The 19,004-nt window shown below is 46.9% G+C and overlaps 1 protein-coding gene across 2 annotated transcripts in view; it reads right to left on the bottom strand.

Moving 5' to 3' along the window:
* Nucleotides 1-19,004, bottom strand: part of TMEM132B (transmembrane protein 132B) — a 270,431-nt gene that overhangs the window by 249,712 nt on the left and 1,715 nt on the right. The gene's annotated exons all lie outside the window — the stretch shown is intronic.

Here is a 19,004-nt window from a genome sequence, read left to right as displayed (position 1 = left end):
AACTTCCCACTCGCTCCCCCAGGAGCCTCCAGAAGAGACACGGGAGGAAGGAGCCAATTACATTTTCCCGCTTTTAAATATGAGCTCAGCACAGAAACAATGTGCCCAAGCCCCAGGTGAAATTAATATTCTAATTCAAGTCTCTCACATCCATGAAAGCAGCCACTGCCACGGTCCTGGAATGCTAACTACTTGCAATGACCCCTTTTAAGGGGAGTAAAGGAGCAAAAGAATGAAGAGGGACAGGGAGGCAGGGGGCTGCAGGGAAGGAATATCTGGGTACCAAAGCCACCACCAAGATCAGATGCCAGGAGGACCCCACAACAAACCTGCTGTCCAGGAATCAGGCCAGAGACTGTGAGAGGCCACGTTTAAATCACAGACCCCCCTGGGGCGCCTGGGTGGCTCAGTCATTAAGCGTCTGCCTTCGGCTCAGGTCATGATCCCAGAGTCCTGGGATCGAGCCCCGCATCGGGCTCCCTGCTCGGCGGGAAGCCTGCTTCTCCCTCTCCCATTCCCCCTGCTTGTGTTCCCTCTCTCGCTGTCTCTCTCTGTCAAATAAATAAATCTTTAAAAAATCAATCAATCAATCAATCAATCAATCACAGGCCCCCAAGGCCAGGCACCAGAAAAGGGCCTGGGGCAACTGGTGCCGCTGAGGAAGACCAGAAAGACATTATTACATTTGGAAAAAAAACTAAGGGGAAAGTAAACCAGGTCCACTGGACCACCATTCCCCAGCTGGGGTCTGGCCACCCTCCATCCCAGGGCTCACAGCCCTCCTGATGAATCCAGGAGTTAAGCTCCTCCCTCCCACCCCCACCTCTCCCCATCCTAGGTCAGAGGTCTTTTAAACACTTTCAAAACATGTCTGCAAATTCTTCTCTGATCAATAGGGGGCATCAAATTCCCTTTCCCTTGATTACGGGCTGACATCTAATGAATAAAATGCAGTGGAAAGTGACCCCGAGTGGCTTTGGAGGCTAGGTCATTGCAATGGACTGAATGCATTAACGAAAAGCATTTTAAAGTGGCTTCATGAGAAAACTTTTTTTTTTTTTAACATATGTTCTGGATATACAACAAAACTCTACTAAGCCTAGAAAAAATTATAAAATCCTATCACTAAAAATAAATATGTTGGTATCAGCAAATGCTTGCAAAGGGCAGGGCTGTCATAGAAGTACTCGATTAAAATCTAGAATGTTGAGGGAATCAGCCAGCACCACCTCTGATCAGGTCCGTTGCTTGTGACTTGTCGTTTCTGTTAGGGTGACCCACCCAATGTGGTGAAATTCACACTTTTGCCACAGTGTGTGTGTGCAGTTGTTGCTGCCTCTGGAGGGTGGCATCAACGATGTTTTCGTCTTTGACATTCAGCGTTCCAACCCCGAGCCAGGTGCAGGAGATTGAGATCACTTTTGAAACATTTTTGATTGGCAGGGGGGAGGGGAGAGGGAGGGGCAAGGAAGAGCGACTCACACCAGTAATTACCGGCAGATGGCTTCTCCTGTGTCTGATAGCATTCGAGGCCCTGCAAGTAAAGCAAGGAAGGGGGATAAAATAATATCCATACAACCCTGTCCTCGATGAGCTCAGTCTGGAGGGGGAGATGAGGTATGCGCAGATTTTCTAGATTTTAGTCAAGCACACAGAATGCCAAAGGCTAGCCAAGGAGAAGCAGTCACTGCCAGAGGAGGGAATCTGAGAAGCCTCCACAAGACTTTGTCAGGACTCTCCTGGTTGCAAGCGACAGAAACCCAACTCAAAGTAGTTTAAGATAACAAAGTATATTGGGTCAGGTCCTGGGGAAGTTCAACATCAAGCTCATATCAGAAACAGCTACTTCTAGGGGCTCTGGCTGGCTCAGTTGGGATAGCATGCCACACTCAATCTTGGGGTCATGAGATCAAACCCACATTGGGCATGACAATAAAATTTTTAAATTTTAAATTTTTAAATATTGAAAATAAAATTAAAAAAAAAATTAGAAGTAGTTCCTGCTGGGTACTCCAATACGGTCACCAGCAAAGCTTCCCACTGTATCCCTTGGTTTCATCTTCCACCACAGGGTGGAAGGGTCCAGAACAGTAGGCAGCTTCTAAGATGCCTGCAATATTCCCCACCTGATGGCATTCACAGCTTTGCACAGTCCTCTCCCCTTGAGTAAATTCCTTCTGACTGACAGAATACCTCAGTGTGGAAGGAAGATCACTTCCCTGATTAGGTTGCAAGAGACGGTCACATAGTGGCTTTGATGAAGCCAAATGCCATATGGAGAGAGGGCCACAAGGCAAAGAACTGAGGCCCTTGGCCCAAGAGCCCACAAAACCTGAAACCTGCCACCAACCATGTGAACATAGGAGCAGATCCCTCCCCAGATAAGCTTTCAAATGAGACCCCAGCCCTGGCTAACACTTTGCCTGCAGCTTTGTGAGAGATCTGGAAGCAGAAGAGAACCCATGCCCAACGTCCTAATCAATAATAAATGTGTGTTGTTTTGAGCCATTAGTTTATGGTGATTTGTTACACAGCAATACTAACGGATACCTCCAGGCTCACATCCTACCAGCTTAGCAACTGCAACAGAAAAGAAGGGCCTCCTCCCCAGTGCTTGCAACAAATATCCCAGGGCTGGCCCTCACTGGCCCAGCTTAGGTCATATGCCCGACCGTGATCCAATCCTTGAGGCCTTGCTGAGATGCTCTGATTGGTCAGCAAGTCATGAGCCAGCCCATGGAGGAGGAGGAGAAAATTGGCAGTACCCACCCAAACACATGGCCTCAAAGCAGGGAAGTTGTGGTCTCCTGAATGAAAATCAGGGTGTTCTAACAAATTGGACAACCTAGAAGAAAGGGATAAACTCCTAGAAACATACAATCTTTGTAGACTGAATCATGAAGAAATGGAAAATATGAATAGACTGATTAGAATAGAATGAAATTGAATCAGTAATTAAAATAGACTCAAAAAAAAAAATGGGGCACCTGGGTGGCTCAGTCAGTTAAGCATCCTACTCTTGATTTTGGCTCAAGTCGTGATCTCAGGGTCGTGAGATCGAGCCCTGCATGGGGCTCCATGCTGGGCATGGAGCCTGCTTAAGAGTCTCTCTCTCCCTCTGCCCCTCCCCCTACTCTCTCTCTCTCTCTCTCTAAAAAAACTAATAAATAAAATAAAATTCCCGACAAACAGAAGTCCAGAACCAGATATCTTCACAGGTAAATTCTACCAAATATTTATTGATTTACTTATTTACTTATTTATTTTTGTTGAAGTATAGTTAACACACAATGTTACATTAATTTCAGATGTACAACATAAAGATTCAACAAGTCTGTACATTATACTATGCTCACAAGTGTAACTATCTGTCACCATACAATGCTATTACAATACCATTGACTATGTCCCCTATGCCGTACCTTTCACCCCTGTGACTTATTCATTCCACAACTGGGAGCCTGTGTCTCCTACTTCCCTTCACCCATGCGGCCCATTCCCCCAGCAACCATCAGTTTGTTCTCTGTATTTATGGGTCTGTTTCTGCTTCGTGTTTGTTTTGTTTTTTTAGTCTACCAAACATTTAAAGAACAGTTAATACCTATCCTTCTCAAATTATTCCAAAAAAATTGAAGAGGAAAGAACACTTCCAAATTCTTTCTACAAGGTCAGCATTACCCTGATACAAAACCAGAAAAGACCGACAGACAGAAAGAAAGGAAGGAAGGAAGGACGATTAATTAACTAATTAATTACAGGTCACTATTCCCAATGAACATAGATGCAAAAGTCCTCAACAAAATACTAGCAAACCAAATTCAACAATACATTAAAAAGATCATATACCCTAATCAGTTGGGACATATTCCACAGATGCAAGGATGGCTTAACATCTGCAAATCAATCAACATAACACACTGCATTAACAAAACAAAGGACAAAAATCATATGATCATCTCAATAGGTGCAGAAAAGGCAATTGACAAGATTCAACATTCATTTATGATAAAAACTCTCAGCAAAGTCAGTAGGGAGGGAACATACATACCTCAACATAATAGAGGCCATATATGACAAACCCACAACTAATATCATACTCAACAGTGAAAAGCTGAAAATTTTTCCTCTAAAATCAGGAACAAGACAAGAATGCCCACTCCAGCCACTTTCTATTCAACATAGTATTAGAAGTCCACAGTATTAGGCACAGCAATTGGGCAAGAAAAAGAAATAAAAGGGACCCAAATTGGAAAGGAAGAAGTAAAACTGTCACTATTTGCAGAAAACATGAATACTATATATATAGAAAAAAACTAAAGGCTCCACCAAAAAAACTATTAGAATAAGTGAATTCAGTAAAGTTGCAAGATACAAAATTAGTATACAGAAATCTGTTGCACTTCTATACACTAGAAATGAACTATCAGAAAGAGAAATTAAGAAAACTCCATTTACAATTGTATCAAAAAGAATAAAATACCAAGGAATAAGTTTAACCAAAGAAATGAAAGACCTGTGCTCTGAAAACTATAAGACACTGATGAAAGAAGTTGAAGACAATACAAATAAATGGGAAGATATACTGTGCTCATGGATTTAGAAGAATTAATAGTATCAAAATGTCCATACTACCCAAAGCAATCCACAGATTCAATGCAATCTCTATCAGAATACCACTACCATTTTTCACATAACCCTAAAATTTGTACAGAACCTCAAAAGACCCTAAATAGCCAAAGCAATCTTGAGAAATGAGAACAAAGCCGGGGGTATCATGTTCCCAGAGTTCAAGCTATACTTCAAACTACAGTAATCAAAACAGTATGGTACTTGCATATAGACGGACACAGAGATCAATGGGGTAGAACAGAGAGCCCAGAAACAAACCCACACCTATTGGTCAATTAATCTACAACAAAAGAGGCAAGAATGTACAATGAGGAAAAGACAGTCTCTTCAACAAATGGCACCATGAAAACTGAACAGCCATGTGCATATGAATGAAACTGGACTGCTTCCTTACACCATATACAAAAGTAAATTCAAAATGGATTAAAGACTTAAAGGTATGACCTGAAACCATAAAAATCCTAGAAGAAAACATAGGCAACAAGCTTTTTGATATTGGTCTTAGCAATAATTTTTTAGATCTGTCTCCTCAGGCAAGGATAACAAAAGCAAATATAAACTACTGAGCCTAAACCAACATAAAAAGCCCCTGCACAGCAAAGGAAACCATCAATGAAATGAAAAGACAATCTATTGAATGGGAAAAGATATTTGCAAATGATATATCCAATAAGGGGTTAACATCCAAAAATATAGGGCAGCTGGGTGGCTCAGTTGGTTGAGCGTCAGCCTTCGGTTCAGGTCATGGTCCCAGGGTCCTGGGGTTGGGTCTCACGTCAGGCTTCCTGCTCAGTAGGGAGTCTGCTTCTCCCTCTCCCTCCACCCTTCCCCCTCGCTCGTGCTCTCTCTCTCAAATGAATAAATAAAACATTTTTAAATATAAATAAAATATATAAAGAACTCCTACAACTCAATTATCAGAAAAACAAACAATCCAATTTAAAAAATGGGCAGAGGATCTGAACATTCTTCTAAAGAAGACATCCAGATGGCCAACAGGTACATGAAAAGATGCTCAACATCACTCATCATCAAAGAAATGCAAATCAAAACCACAATGAGATAGCACCTCACATCTGTCAGAATGGCTACTATCAAAAAGACAAGAAATAATAAATGTTGGCGAGGATGTGGAGAAAAGAAAAGCCCTGTGCCCCATTGTTGGGAATGTAAATCGGTGCAGTCACTATGGAAAACAGTATAAAGATTCCTTTAAAAATTAAAAATAGAGTTACCATATGATCCAACAATCCCACTTCTGGGTATTTATCCAAAGAAAACAAAAACACTAATTGGAAAAGACATATGCACCCCTATGTTCTTTGTAGCATTATTTACAATAGCCACGATGTGGACGCAACCTAAGAGTCCATCAATAGATGAATAAAGAGGACATGGGGTGTGTGTGTGTGTGTGTGTGTGTGTGTGTGTGTGTGTGTGTACTGAATATTACTCAACCATAAAAAAGAATGAAATCCTGCCACTTGCAACAGCATGGATGGAGCTAAAGGGTATGATGCTAAGGAAATAAGTCAGACAGAGAAAGACAAATACCATAGGATTTCACTTATATGTGGAATCTAAAAAAGGAAAACAAACAGGCAAAACAAAACAGAAACAGACTCACAGATACAGAGAATGGACTGATGGTTGCCAAAGGGGGAGGGGAGAGGGGAGTGGTCAAAATAGGTGAAGGGGATCACAAGGTACAATCTTCTAGTTATAAAATAAATAAGACACAGGGATACAGTATACAGCATAGAAAATACAGTCAATAATAGTGTAAAAACTTTGTATGGTAACATGCAGCGACTACAATTATCATGGTGACCATTTCATAACATATATAATGAATCACTGCTCTGTACACCTGAAACCAGTCTAATATTGTCTGTCAATTATATCTTCACTTTAAAACATGAATTAATAAAAGAAAGTGATCCTATCATGTGACAGGATCTGGATATGAAGTAATGTGGGAGCAGAAACGAGCAAAACCAGAAAAATGAGCACCAGGGCACATAGTACGTGTTCAATTAAACATTCGGGGTGTGGGGCGCCTGAGGGGCTCAGTGGGTTGAGCATCTGACTCCTGGTTTCAGCTCAGGTCGTGATCTCAGAGTCCTAGCCTTGAGCCCCGCGTCCAGCTCCACGCTCAGTGGGGAGTCTACTTGAGATTCTCTCCGGCTCTCCCTCTGCCCTCCCCCCACTCACGTTCTCTCTCTCTCTCTCTCTCTCTAAAATAGATGAATAAATCTTAAAAAAAATTCAGTGAATGGAGAAGAGAATTAAAGCAGTGCTAACATTTATTAAGGACTCATGCAAAGTCAAGCATGTGTTGAATTTTTATGCCCCTCTCCCTTAAACTTCACAGCAGCCCAAGGAGTAGGAGCTCCTACTCTCCCCATGTCACAGAGGAGAATGCTATAGCACAGAGAGGCTAAGTAACCAGCCCAAAGTCACAGAGCTAGCAAGTGGCAGAGCTGGGATTCAAACCCAGGCAGTCAGTCTGCCTGCCTGAGTTCATGCCCTAAATTTTAGTGATGCACTTGAAACAGTTCACAAGAATAAAGCAATTGGGGAAGCAGCAAACAGTACATAACTCAGCGGTGAGCGATGTGATACTGGTCCATTCCCTCACTCAAACATGTATTAAAAACTTTCACAAAGGAAGAGGTGGAACAAGAGGAGCGAGGAACCCTTGAAGTGTGGGAAATATGGGGAAAAGCACTGCAACACCTTCCTCCCTCATGTTGTGTCTGTGCTATGGTGAGAGAGAAGCAGAACACAGTCACCTTCACAAAATGATCTGAGCTGACAGGCAAATTGTTCCAGTAAGAAGATGAGGCCACTTCAGAGCTTGTGTAAGGGAAGCTGGTGTGAACAGCAAGGCTGACACCTCCTCCTCCCCCGATACCTTTCCTCCTGAAATATGCAGACCCTCTTAACAGCTCAGCCCATAAATTTAAGAGAAAAACACTTAAACCGGGCTGGGCGTAGGGGGTGGTGGGTGGAAGGAGAAAAAGATATCATAAGGAAATAAAAATTTCACCATAAATCCATGGTGCTTTCTGGAGAGCCTTTTCCATTACAAACAAGTGAGTTTGCATTAAGGGCTGAAGAGGTAGAGACTGGGGAATTGGAAGATGTCCCTTTTTTAAGACTGAAGCTCGCAGAATCTGGAGAAATGCAAGGAGTAGATGGGCTGGCATTCCAAGTCCTTTGGGGGTCCACCCAGTGGGAATCACTAGGACTAGAACCTCGGGAAGCCCCGGCAGGTCTCTAAGACCCAGACCCCCATTGTCCCCGTTGCTCTGGTAAGTCTGCTTCCTCAGGTGTCAGCTCTTCCTCCTTCCTCGGTCCCACCCCTGCTTATTTCAAATGTCTGCAGATCCTGGTTGTGTGCTGATCTCTACACAGTGTTCCTGGTGGGTGAACCCCTTCTGTCTAACCCCCTTTTCTATGTTTGGGGAATCCCCTTCTTATGAGGTAGTGGGAAATCACTAAATACACTTTGATATTTCCATACCATGGACTACCATGCAGCAACTCAAAAAAGTAAGATAGTTCTATATGCACATGGATACTGGGGAAGAGACAAGATGTATATGTACCCAAAAACAAACCTAAAACTATGTTGTAGCATATATATATTTCCTACAGGGAAAAATACACAGCAAACTGATATAAATGGTTACCTCTGGGAAGGATATGAAATTGTTCAAAAGGGACTTTGGGTTTATCTATAATGTTTCTTTAAGCCATATTTATATCTTTGCCCAAGATGGTGTTAATCATTCACCAAACTGCTTTCATTTTCCTCTCAGTACCCATAAAAACTTATGTCCCCCAGGCCCCACCTTAGGAGGCAGAATAAAATCACACACACACACACACGATAATAAAAGGTCCTGATGGTTCATGCCTTCTCTCCAAACACTATGTTACCCTGCTAAGGTATGCATCACCGAGTACTAATTATTCCCCTGGCCTCCATTCTGTCCTTCTTCCGCAGTAACAGAACTCTTGATTTGTAGCAATCTAAAATGAAGACTTCCCATGGGGGCGCCCCGGGTGGCTCAGTCGGTTAAGCATCCAACTCTTAATGTCAGCTCAGGTCATGATCTCAGGGTCGTGAGATCGAGCACCATGCTGGGTGTGGAACCCGATTATGATTCTCTCTTTCCCTCTCCCTCTATCCTCCACCCCACTCACTCGCTCTCTCGTTCTCTCTCTAAAAACAAAACACTTCCCAGATTCTCTTGCAGCTAGATGTGACCATGTGACTTAGTCACAGCCAATGGGATATAAGTATATATGTAAAAGCATCATGGGGCTACCAGGACTCTTCCATAAAAGACAACTGATGCACATCCTCTACCCTTTCTTTGTCTGCACCCCCATTTTGGTGTCTGGAATGAAGATGAAACTGCTGTACCCACAGCTGCCATCTTGGACCATGAGGACAAAGACCACAACCTTGAAATGGTAGAAGGGAGCAAGGGCCCATCTGAAATTCATGGAACAGAGTTAATCTAAAATCCTGAATTACACAGCTCCAGAATCTGGCTTGGAAGAGAAACAATCTCCTACTTTTTAAGCCACTGCCATTTTAAGTCTGTGTTACTGATGAAACCAATCTCACCAGATATGTCCATCACACCACACACCCAGTCTTCCTTTCCCCCAGGGAACCATGAAGCAGCATCCCCCTGGCTCGCCTGAGTTCCGTGCACCATAGCCCCCTGCACCAGCAAAACACAGCAGCAAATTTGGAGGATCCCCACAGAGGCATGCTCAGCAGCCCCAACAGGGACCCAGGAACCCTAAGGGAAAGAGCAGGGCTCTCTTCATAAAACTCAGCATTATTGTGGCTAAAATGTCTCAAACATTCCAGATGTCCTCCCGTTCCTGCCCCTTCTTTCCCACCACCCACCACATCACCCCCTTCATTCCTTCACTGAAGTCGTGTAACTCTAATTTCCCCTTCTTTAAAAGGGATATAATAATACCCACCCACCTAGGCTTGTTGTAAGTATTAGATGAGATGACCATGTAAAGTACTTACAATTGTGACTGGCATACAGCAAGCACTATATAAATATTGGCTACTTTATACGCAGAGGGGACTTTTGGTTCATTGTTTTTGTTAAAATGGCATTGTACGGTGTCAGTTACCATACAACTCCTCTCAATATGGGGGTGCAGACACTTGACAATAAATCCTGTTTCGGGAGAATGGATATAGCTCCAAGCCGCTCTTTTTAACAGTTATGTGGTAGTCCACATGGAAATACCACCACTTAGCTAAGAACTACTTTACGGATGGACAGTCGTGTCTTTGTCACCACTATAGAAGATGCTGCTGTAAATATCCCTGAACAGACACCCTTGTATAGTGGTGCTTTTGCTTCTAAAAAAAAATAGGTTTCCCGGAAGTAGGATTGCTGGGTAAAAAGACCAGGTTCTCTTCTCATAGATATTAGCAGATCGCATCCCAGATATTCCATGCTTTCAATCAAAGCAACCAAAATATGTGTGAAATCCCCAAACTGGGGCTTCAGAGGTCACGGTTTCAGAAGCAGCCAAGAATGCGCACAGGATGGGATGGGGTGTCTTCCGGCTCCTTGGAGAAGGGGCACCAGAGGCTTCTGCCCACAAGTGAGGGCCCTCCGTGCCTGGAGGGTTCTCCCCACCTCACTTGGTAAGCTGTTGCAGCAACTTTGTCTTCCTTCTGGTGTAAGCACCAAGGTTTTCCTCCGGGAAATCATCTCCCGTCTCTCTTTCCGGCAATGTGCTTCCAATTCCAACTCCAGAGATGAGCTTCTGACTTAAGTGTGGCTGATCACATACAGGATCCCATCCACAGTCCCAGTCCCTGGTTGAGGGGTCAGTACAGCACCCAGGTTAGTCCAGGGGTTCTCACTGTTATAATTAGAAAAGAGATGAGTGATTTTGGCACAAAGCCCGGAGCTGACTGTGGCCAGATTTGCCAGGAGGTGGAGAAAGCCTGTCTGAGAATTAAATGAACACAGAGGAGAAGAGAACCAAGAGACAAAGTGAGAGAACAGAAGCGCCCATTAGGAGTGTTAAGCCCCTGGATCTAGCCATGCCTGAAGCTGTTTCTTCCTTGAACTTCCTAGCTCCAGAGTCCAGTAAATTCCCAATTTTGTCCCTTGCAATGGTAAGAATCCACATTAATATAGCGATATGCACTTTGCATTTGGCACATCATCTCCACAAGTGAACTTGAAATCTTAGCATTGAAAACTTAAAGTATCACGGACCTGGGTGTCACAAGTAAACATAGAGAAGGCTATGTTCATCTTTAAAACAACCCAAAAAGAAAAAACACAAGGCCATAAAAGAGATCCATTGATCGGAGTCATGCCAAGTATAAAATAACCAACCAGTGGGCTCCTTTAATACTAGTTATCTCTGGCAGCATCCCTACAAGGGGTCTTCTGAGCTGTAAGTCAACCAGCTTTGCCTACAGAGTAAAAATATCTCACACACACATGTGCTACTATTTTTAAAATGTTACATAAATGCTACTGTAATTACCAAAACCTACTCGTTCAAAAGCATTATTGAATTGATGGCAACTTTCAATCAATATGTTTTTTTTTTTTTCAACCAAGAGATACCAAACCCACAATTCTTCTCATTCAGATGCGCTGGACAATTTTTTTGACGTTAAAAAGGGATACTTGTTCTTGGCCACAAATGTGTGCTAGAAACACTCATTTACAGAGCATTCCTTGTTTGACTTTCCTTTAAGGCAAGCTTTGTTCTTTAAAAGCACTAGGTAGTTAGGTAGTTTATTCAGGATTTGCAGGCAAGATCATCTCTGACATGACTCACTTCCCATTGTTGGGAGAAAGCAGCCACAGAGATTATGTAAACAGATGGATGCTGCTGTGTTGAAATAAAACTTTATTTACAAACACAGGTAGAGAGCCAGATTCAGTCCATGGGCCATAGTTTGGGGATGCCGGTTTAAGGGACGCAGAAACTAATAAGCAGCATGTCAAGAGCCAAAGCCAGCCCAGGTTTGGATGAAACTTACACATCTCCAAAATGTTGTGGAAGGTGATGGAGAAGATAGGATTTGACTGACACACAACATTTCACCTACACATCTACTAGATAAAGCGAGTACACTTATCCTGGCAAAGAGCAATCAACTGTCCCAGAATAATCACATCATGAGCACAGCAACTTTTTTTCTTTTAATATTACCGGTTCCAGCAGGAACAATGAACACCAGAGTCTGATAGATCATGGTTCAAATTCAACCTCCACTCACTGTGCTTCCAGGGGCAAAGAGGGTAACAGAGTCCTGGCTTCCTAACGGTCCTAACAACGTTATTAATAACTGCCACCATTTCCTGAGCACTTACACTGTGCTAATAAGCAATTTGCATCGAGGGTCATCCTTGGATCCCTTTAACTATATTCTCCCTAAGGATGTGTTACCAGGTCCATTCCAGAGATGCAGAAACACAGGCTCATCCACCCCAACCTTCTCATTGGGGCTGTTGGGGGAAGAACTTATGGAAGGCAAAAGCCCAACTCACAGACGTACATTCTGTTTATAATTTCATCGCTAACAAATATTGATTTGGCCCCAATTCCAAGTACAGTGATAGGCATGGCATTGGCACCCAGTAAATATTTACTGAACGAATCTATCAGTCAGCCGGTCCTGTGCAGCAACCTTCCAAATGCACCCAAATCCCACTTGTGACCTCCTTTTTTTTTTTTTTAAAGATTTATTTATTTATTTGACAGAGAGAGAGACAGCGAGAGAGGGAACACAAGCAGGGGGAGTGGGAGAGGGAGAAGCAGGCTTCCCGCCGAGCAGGGACCCTGATGCGGGGCTCGATCCCAGGACCCTGAGATCATGACCTGAGCCGAAGGCAGTCGCTTAACCAACTGAGTCACCCAGGCACCCCTCACTTGTGACCTCCTTACAGCCACCACTGTGATCCAAGCCTGGACTAGCGCAGTAGCCCTTCTCGGCTCTCCCTGCTTCTGCTCCTGGGAGTCAGAGCATTGCCCTCCCACCTCGCTCAGAGGAAAAGCCACGGTCCTTACCAGACCTGACCCTGTCCCCTCATCTACTGCTCTCCCTCCCTCCCTCAAACTCGGTCGCACTGGCCTCCTTTCTGTCCTTGAACCTGCCAAGCACCTTCCCACCTCAGGGCCTTTGCACAGCTGTTCCCTCTGCTTGGAACACTTTTCCCCAAGCCAGCCACCAGACAGCTCACTCCCTCACTTCTTTAGGTCTTCGCTCAGATGTCACCTTTCCAGATGCTGCTATTTAAAATTGCAGGCGTGCCTGGCTGGTTCAGTCAGTGGAGCATGCAACTCTTGATCTTGGGGTTGTGAGTTTGAGCCCTACATTGGGTGTAGTGTTTACTTAATAAAAAAAAAATTTTTTAATAATAAAATAAAATTGCAAAACTTCCTTCCCCAGCGCTCCCTCTCTGGGGCCCTTCTCTGTGCTTCTCTGTAGCACTTACTACCCCTCAATAAACTGCATTTTAGTTATTCATTTAGTCCATATCTGTCTGTCTCCACCTTAATGCTGACCTCACGAGGACAGGGGCCTTTGGCTGTCTTGTCCTTGCTGTTTTACCAGCCCCGAGAACAGGGCCCATCACAGCATAGGAGCACAATAAAAATATGTTCAAAGCAAAGGCAGACAAGGAGGAAGGAAGCAGGAGGGGAGTTCAAGACCCATTTTACAGTCGGGGAAACGGAGTCTCAGAGAGGTCATGGAGCTAGAGCAGTGTCCCAGGTCTCCCAGTTTCTTGAGAGAAGCCGGGATCCTGGATACTGACATGGTCCACTTTTTAAATGCTGGCAACTAACAAGACACGTCTCTGGGCCAGATACTGCCCAAAGGCAGCCAGGGGCTTCCACGGCCTGGAAATGTCCCGATTCACTGCCATCCTCGGAAACTTTTTTGGTGAAGTGACATTTTCCATCCACACCATGTCCCTCCCCTTCCACCGCCCCTGCCCAATATTTCCGCTTGGCGCAGACTCGGGGAGAACAGGGTCCCCTCCCACCTGGCCACCCCCTGCAGCCTCATCGTCTGCAGAGCCCCCATCCCTCTGCCCAGGTGCCCCCCATCCCCAGGAGTCTGGCCCCCTCAGCGCACCCAGGAGTGCCAGCCACCTGCAGCAGCAGATGGCCCAACTGCAGAAGGGAAAAATACCAAGCCAAGGATATAAATACGTCGACGGGACATAACATGAAGAGCACAGGCAAACAAAGGGAGCTACGGATTCCGAGGGCCGGGAGACCAGGCAGAGGCAGCCTGCCACTCCGGAGGTCTGGAAGGAAAGACAGGACCCTCCAGCAGGCGCACGGAGTCAGCCCCGGAAGCGCTGGTTGCAACCCCAGCACAATTTTTATGTGGCCATTTGCTCCGATGCATTAAAAGCCCTGGTGGGAGGCATTCCGAGCACAAAGCAGACATTACAGATGCGTTATTTACTGAGTCACCCTTCCTGGGCACTGAATTCTGGGCACCAAAGCCCAGCCATGATGAGTTAGGTCCCCCAATGGGTTAATTTAGGTTAACACTGCAAAACAACCAGGCTCAGAAGCAACCAGGCGATTCCAGACACTCCCATCACCCTCAGTAATAAAATACAGCAAATCAAATTGGACTCTATTGATTTTTTATGTAACTATTTTGGGACTGAAGTGTAAGGAGAGGGTATTGACCAGTTAAGAAGGAGTCAGGTGCCAGGGAAGGGAGTTCGGAACACCCTGACTGTGGACCCAGGTGGTTCAAGCAGGGGGAGACGTCGGAATTCAACTCGAAGAACCTAGGCTTCTTTCTCCCCTTCCCTCGGCAGACAGTGGGCATCAGGGGTCCATCCTGCACTGAGTGGCAAGTAGCAAAACAAGCACCTGGATGGAGAATAAAGTAACAAAGGGTGACCATGCTTTGGCTCTCCCCATGGCACCTATCACCGCCTGACATTATGTATCTGTCTGTCCGTTGTTTTATTATTGTCTTGCTCCACCAGAATGCCAGCTCCTCAGAATGGGGGGATGTGTCTCCTTTGTTCCATACTATGCCCCCACAGTGCTCAGAGCTGATTAATATCTGTCTGATGAATGAAGGAAGGAGGGAGGGAGGGAGGGAGCAGGGAGCTCTTGGCACTCGCTACGTGCCAGGCACTGTGCAGGGTACCTTGCAAGTATTCACACTCCTTCTGCCTGGAACACCCTTCTCCAGGTTGGCTCCTTCTGATCATGCAGGTCTCAGATTAAGATCGAACACCACCTCCTCCAGGAAGTCTTCCTGGATTACCCAGTCACTCTCCCATCACGTTGCCTTGTGTTGAATATAAGGAGCACAAATTACTGCTGAGGACTTTCCTGTTTGTGAATTTGTTGGCTCCTTGTCTCTCTCTCTCTCTCTCCATCACATGAACCTGTCCTAGAATGCAAGCCCCAGGGTCACAGTGGCCTAAGCCGGAGGGCAGGGAAACTGAGGGAAAACTCCAGGCCAAGAAGGTACCTTAGAGACGGGAAAGACAGGAGTCGGGCACTTTGGGGATGACACCCCACCCTGCCACTCACAGTCAGTGTTGCCTTGATTGGGTCCCTGCGCCCCTCTGAGCCTTAGTATCCCCACTGGGGATACAACTGAGCCCCTAACCTCTCCCTGGGCGGTCACCCAAGAATCCAGGGCAATCCAAAGTGAGAAGCCACCCTTAACCTTCACTTCACAGCTCTGACCGTTTCAGCAAGGAGCCCACTCGGCCTTCCCTTCTTGCCTGTCCTCCTTCCTAAGAAACCGCAGGCCATGCAGACAGCCCCCTCACTCCCTTGGTATCGCCCAACTTTGTGACCAGATCCGCAAGGGGTACGTTCAGGGCCTGCTGTCGGCTGAGCGTTTGTGCCCCTCCAAAGTTCATATGTTGAAACCTAACCCCCAATGTGATGCTACCAGGAAGTGAGACCTTTGGAAGGTGATGAGGTCATGGGTGGGATTACTGCCCTTGTAGAAGAGACCCCAGAGAGCCCCCCTCCCCCCATGGGAGGACACAGAGAAAGACAGCATCTATGAGCCAGGAGTGGGCTCTCACCAGAACGTGGCCATGCTGGCGCCGTGATCCTGGACTTCCCAGTTTCCAGACCGTGAGAAACAGGGGTCTGATGTTCACAAGCCACCCAGCCTGTGGTATATTGTTACAGCAGCCTGCGTGGACTAAGACAGGGCCCATTTTACAGATGCAGAAACTGAGTCTCAGAGCAGTCAAGGGTTAGACAAGATCTCCTGATTTCTCAAGAGTAGCCAGCAACCTGGAACGTGATACCGACAGCTCCCACTTTTTTTTTTTTTTTAAAGATTTTATTTATTTGACAGAGAGAGACAGCGAGAGCAGGGACACAAGCAGGGGGAGTGGGAGAGGGAGAAGCGGGCTTCCTGCCGAGCAGGGAGCCCGATGCGGGGCTCGATCCCAGGACCCTGGGACCGTGACCTGAGCCAAAGGCAGACGCTTAACGACTGAGCCACCCAGGCGCCCAGCCTCCCACTTTTTAAATGCCCGCGACCAACGAGAGAAGTCTGCGGGCCAGACATGGCCCAAGGGCAACCCTCCCCCACTGGACTTCCACGCAGGCTCAATTCTCCAAACGCCAAGCCCTCCCTGCCGATGCACTCCAGGGCTCCTGACTGAGGGGGCTGACTCTAGAGCAGCCAAAATCCCCCAAAATGATTTTCTCAAAAAAGAACCAACTCTGCCTTCAACTTAAGACACATCCCTGAATCCCCTGAGCCCAAATTAGTCTCAAAATCCAGTCAACTGCCCACAAAACTCGGTGTCCATGCTCACAGAGAAGGCAGAGGTTAAGAACACAGACTCCGAGCCAAGCTCACTGTGGGTTCACACGCATCCCCCTTCCCTCTGTGTCTGTGTGACCTTGCATAAGCCATGGCATCTGTGTGGGTCTCAGCTTCCCCATCTGTAAAATGGGGTGAATACCAGTCCTTACCCCCACTGGGTTGTATAGGACTCAATGAAGCAAACTCTGTGAAGGGCTCAGAACACAGAGTCAGCAGTAGATCGGGGTTAGTCACTGAGTTGTTCCGACTCTGAGGCCCACTGAAATGGAAGAACCAGGGACAGGAGACCAAATAGAAAGGAGGGGGATTATTCTGTCTGCCAAAGTCTCGGCCTTTAACATAACCACCTGATCCCTCAAGGGCACCCAATCTGAAGGACTCCCAGTTGCCTGCAGAGTTGACTCCCATCTGTTTGATTTCTATGGCTCCAAACCTCAGTTCACATTAACAGATGTATTTGTTACAGAAAAGAAACGCAGGCCCCCAGCAAAGGCGGGCCCGTGGAAGGGATGCGATCATCACCCCGCACCTTGGAATCCAGAAGCCCGTCCACACCACGATGTGTGAGGCCGCGCAGGGGAGTCTGGCTGAGTGAGGTGGGGCGGGGGTGGGTGGGGGGTTGGTGATCGGCACCTGGACCAGGATCCTGACACTGTGTGACCTCAGGCAAGTTACTTAGCATCTCTGGATCTCAATATCCTCACCTATAAACCGTGAGTAGTGAGAGTGTCCGCCTGCCCCTGGGGCGAGGCTTCCATGGTGTCCAGACAAGGAAGGCAAGGCCTGGGATGGGGCCTGGAACGCGGTGAGCCCCTTCGGCAGCTCTTGGCTCCGTGGCCCCGTCCCCAGCAGCTCCGCTGTGAGGACCTGCTGCCTTGGTGAGCGGACACTTGCCACTCTGACCTCACCAAGCAGCTGTCTTTCTCATGACCTTGGGCTCCGTGAATAGAGCCACAGTCCCCTCGAGGACCATACAGTAGAGCTCCTTTACCAGAAAGACTCCCCTGTGTACAGTGAGGAACGCCTGGGTGGAGAATTTTTTAAAAGGAGAAATTGTGTAAGCCATGAGCCTTGCTCTGACGCCGATTCACTGTGTGACCCTGAGCAAGTCACTCCCCATGCCTGTGTCCCCTTTCTCCCATCTGCAAAGGGGGCTGTTGGGGGGGGCGGGGGAGAGAGGCTCTAAGATGCCTCCTTGCTCTGCAAGACCACTCATTTACTCCAAGAGCCAGCGGCTGGTACCACTCTCGCCCCACGATGCTGTCTCCAGTGCCAGGGCGCCCCCATCTCCCCACGGCAATGGGCAGCACGCCCTTGCTCAACACATAGCTACAAAGGGAAGTGTACCCTCTCTGTGCCCATTCAGTATGAGACCCAGGAGAGAAGAAAGGAGCCACCCAGCCGCGTACAACTGGGGGGCTCACCAGGGAACAAGGCCCCTAGAAGGGCTTTGCCGGCCCAGAGACCACCCTCCTGCACTTCACACCAACAAGCGAGGGGTTTCTTTTGCTCTCTTGGATCACGGCAGCCACCATGCTCATTGTTGGCTCCGAGCACCGCAGCTCATGCAGAAGCCCCACACCTCCCAAGTTCCCTGCATCCGGTGGGGGGAACCGAAATGATTTACTCTGGGAACCTCCACTGTACTGCCATTAAATCACTCAGGGGAGGTGACAGCATTTGCATATCACCCCCCACCACCTCTCCGAAGAGCAGCACCATACACAGGCAAGCCCCCCTCCCAAACCGCTATTGTAATGAGAAAGAAATATACCACAGGCCATGCCAAGGTGCCTGGCAGGGTGAAGAGTGTCTCTGCTTTGAAGCCAGAGCCACCCGCCCCCCCACTAGCAGGCTCTGCCACTCACAAGGCCCCTCTGTCGGGGGCTCTCCACCCACCCCAATTTTCTAGACCCTGAACACAATGGGTCAATGAAGCAAGGCGCGTCCATTTCCCCCAGCAGGGGCTGTAACAGCGCCGCTAATTTGCAAAGCCGTGGCATGCACAAAAGTGGCTTGAATAATGGGGGCCCCCTAGTCGCTAAGCTGGAGGATTTGTGCTGACTCTTACCAAGTACAGTTCCATATGTTTAAGCGCTTGCAAGGCTGAAAGAAGTACGCCCACCACACTCTTTACCATGGCAGCTACCCACGCGGCGGGGGGGGCGGGGGGGGCGGGGGGGGCACAGAGCAGACAGTCCCTGTGTGATGGGGGAGAGGGTGTCCTTCCTTCCCTCGAACCCTTCCAGCCCCTCTCCCAGAGCCTCAGCCAAACATGGTCGGTAAATCATGCCAGAAATTACCCAGAAAATCCAACCAGCTCTGAAGGAAGCTCTAGCTAATTCCTCTGAACCTTTCCACCAACAGTAGGCAGCTAAGTATCTTTCAAGAATTTCAGCCTTGTTTTTTTTCTTCCTAGCTCTCCTAACTGGTGCTAAATATAGAGTTATCAAACTGTCTCTCTTTACCCAGGGACCCGTGAAAGACTTACATG

The sequence above is a fragment of the Leptonychotes weddellii genome, chromosome 13 (genome assembly GCF_054177405.1).
Source record: "Leptonychotes weddellii isolate Sample4059 chromosome 13, ASM5417740v2, whole genome shotgun sequence".
NCBI lineage: Eukaryota > Metazoa > Chordata > Mammalia > Carnivora > Phocidae > Leptonychotes > Leptonychotes weddellii.
Note: the sequence above shows the minus strand (reverse complement) of the source record. Positions and strands in the feature narration are given on the sequence as shown.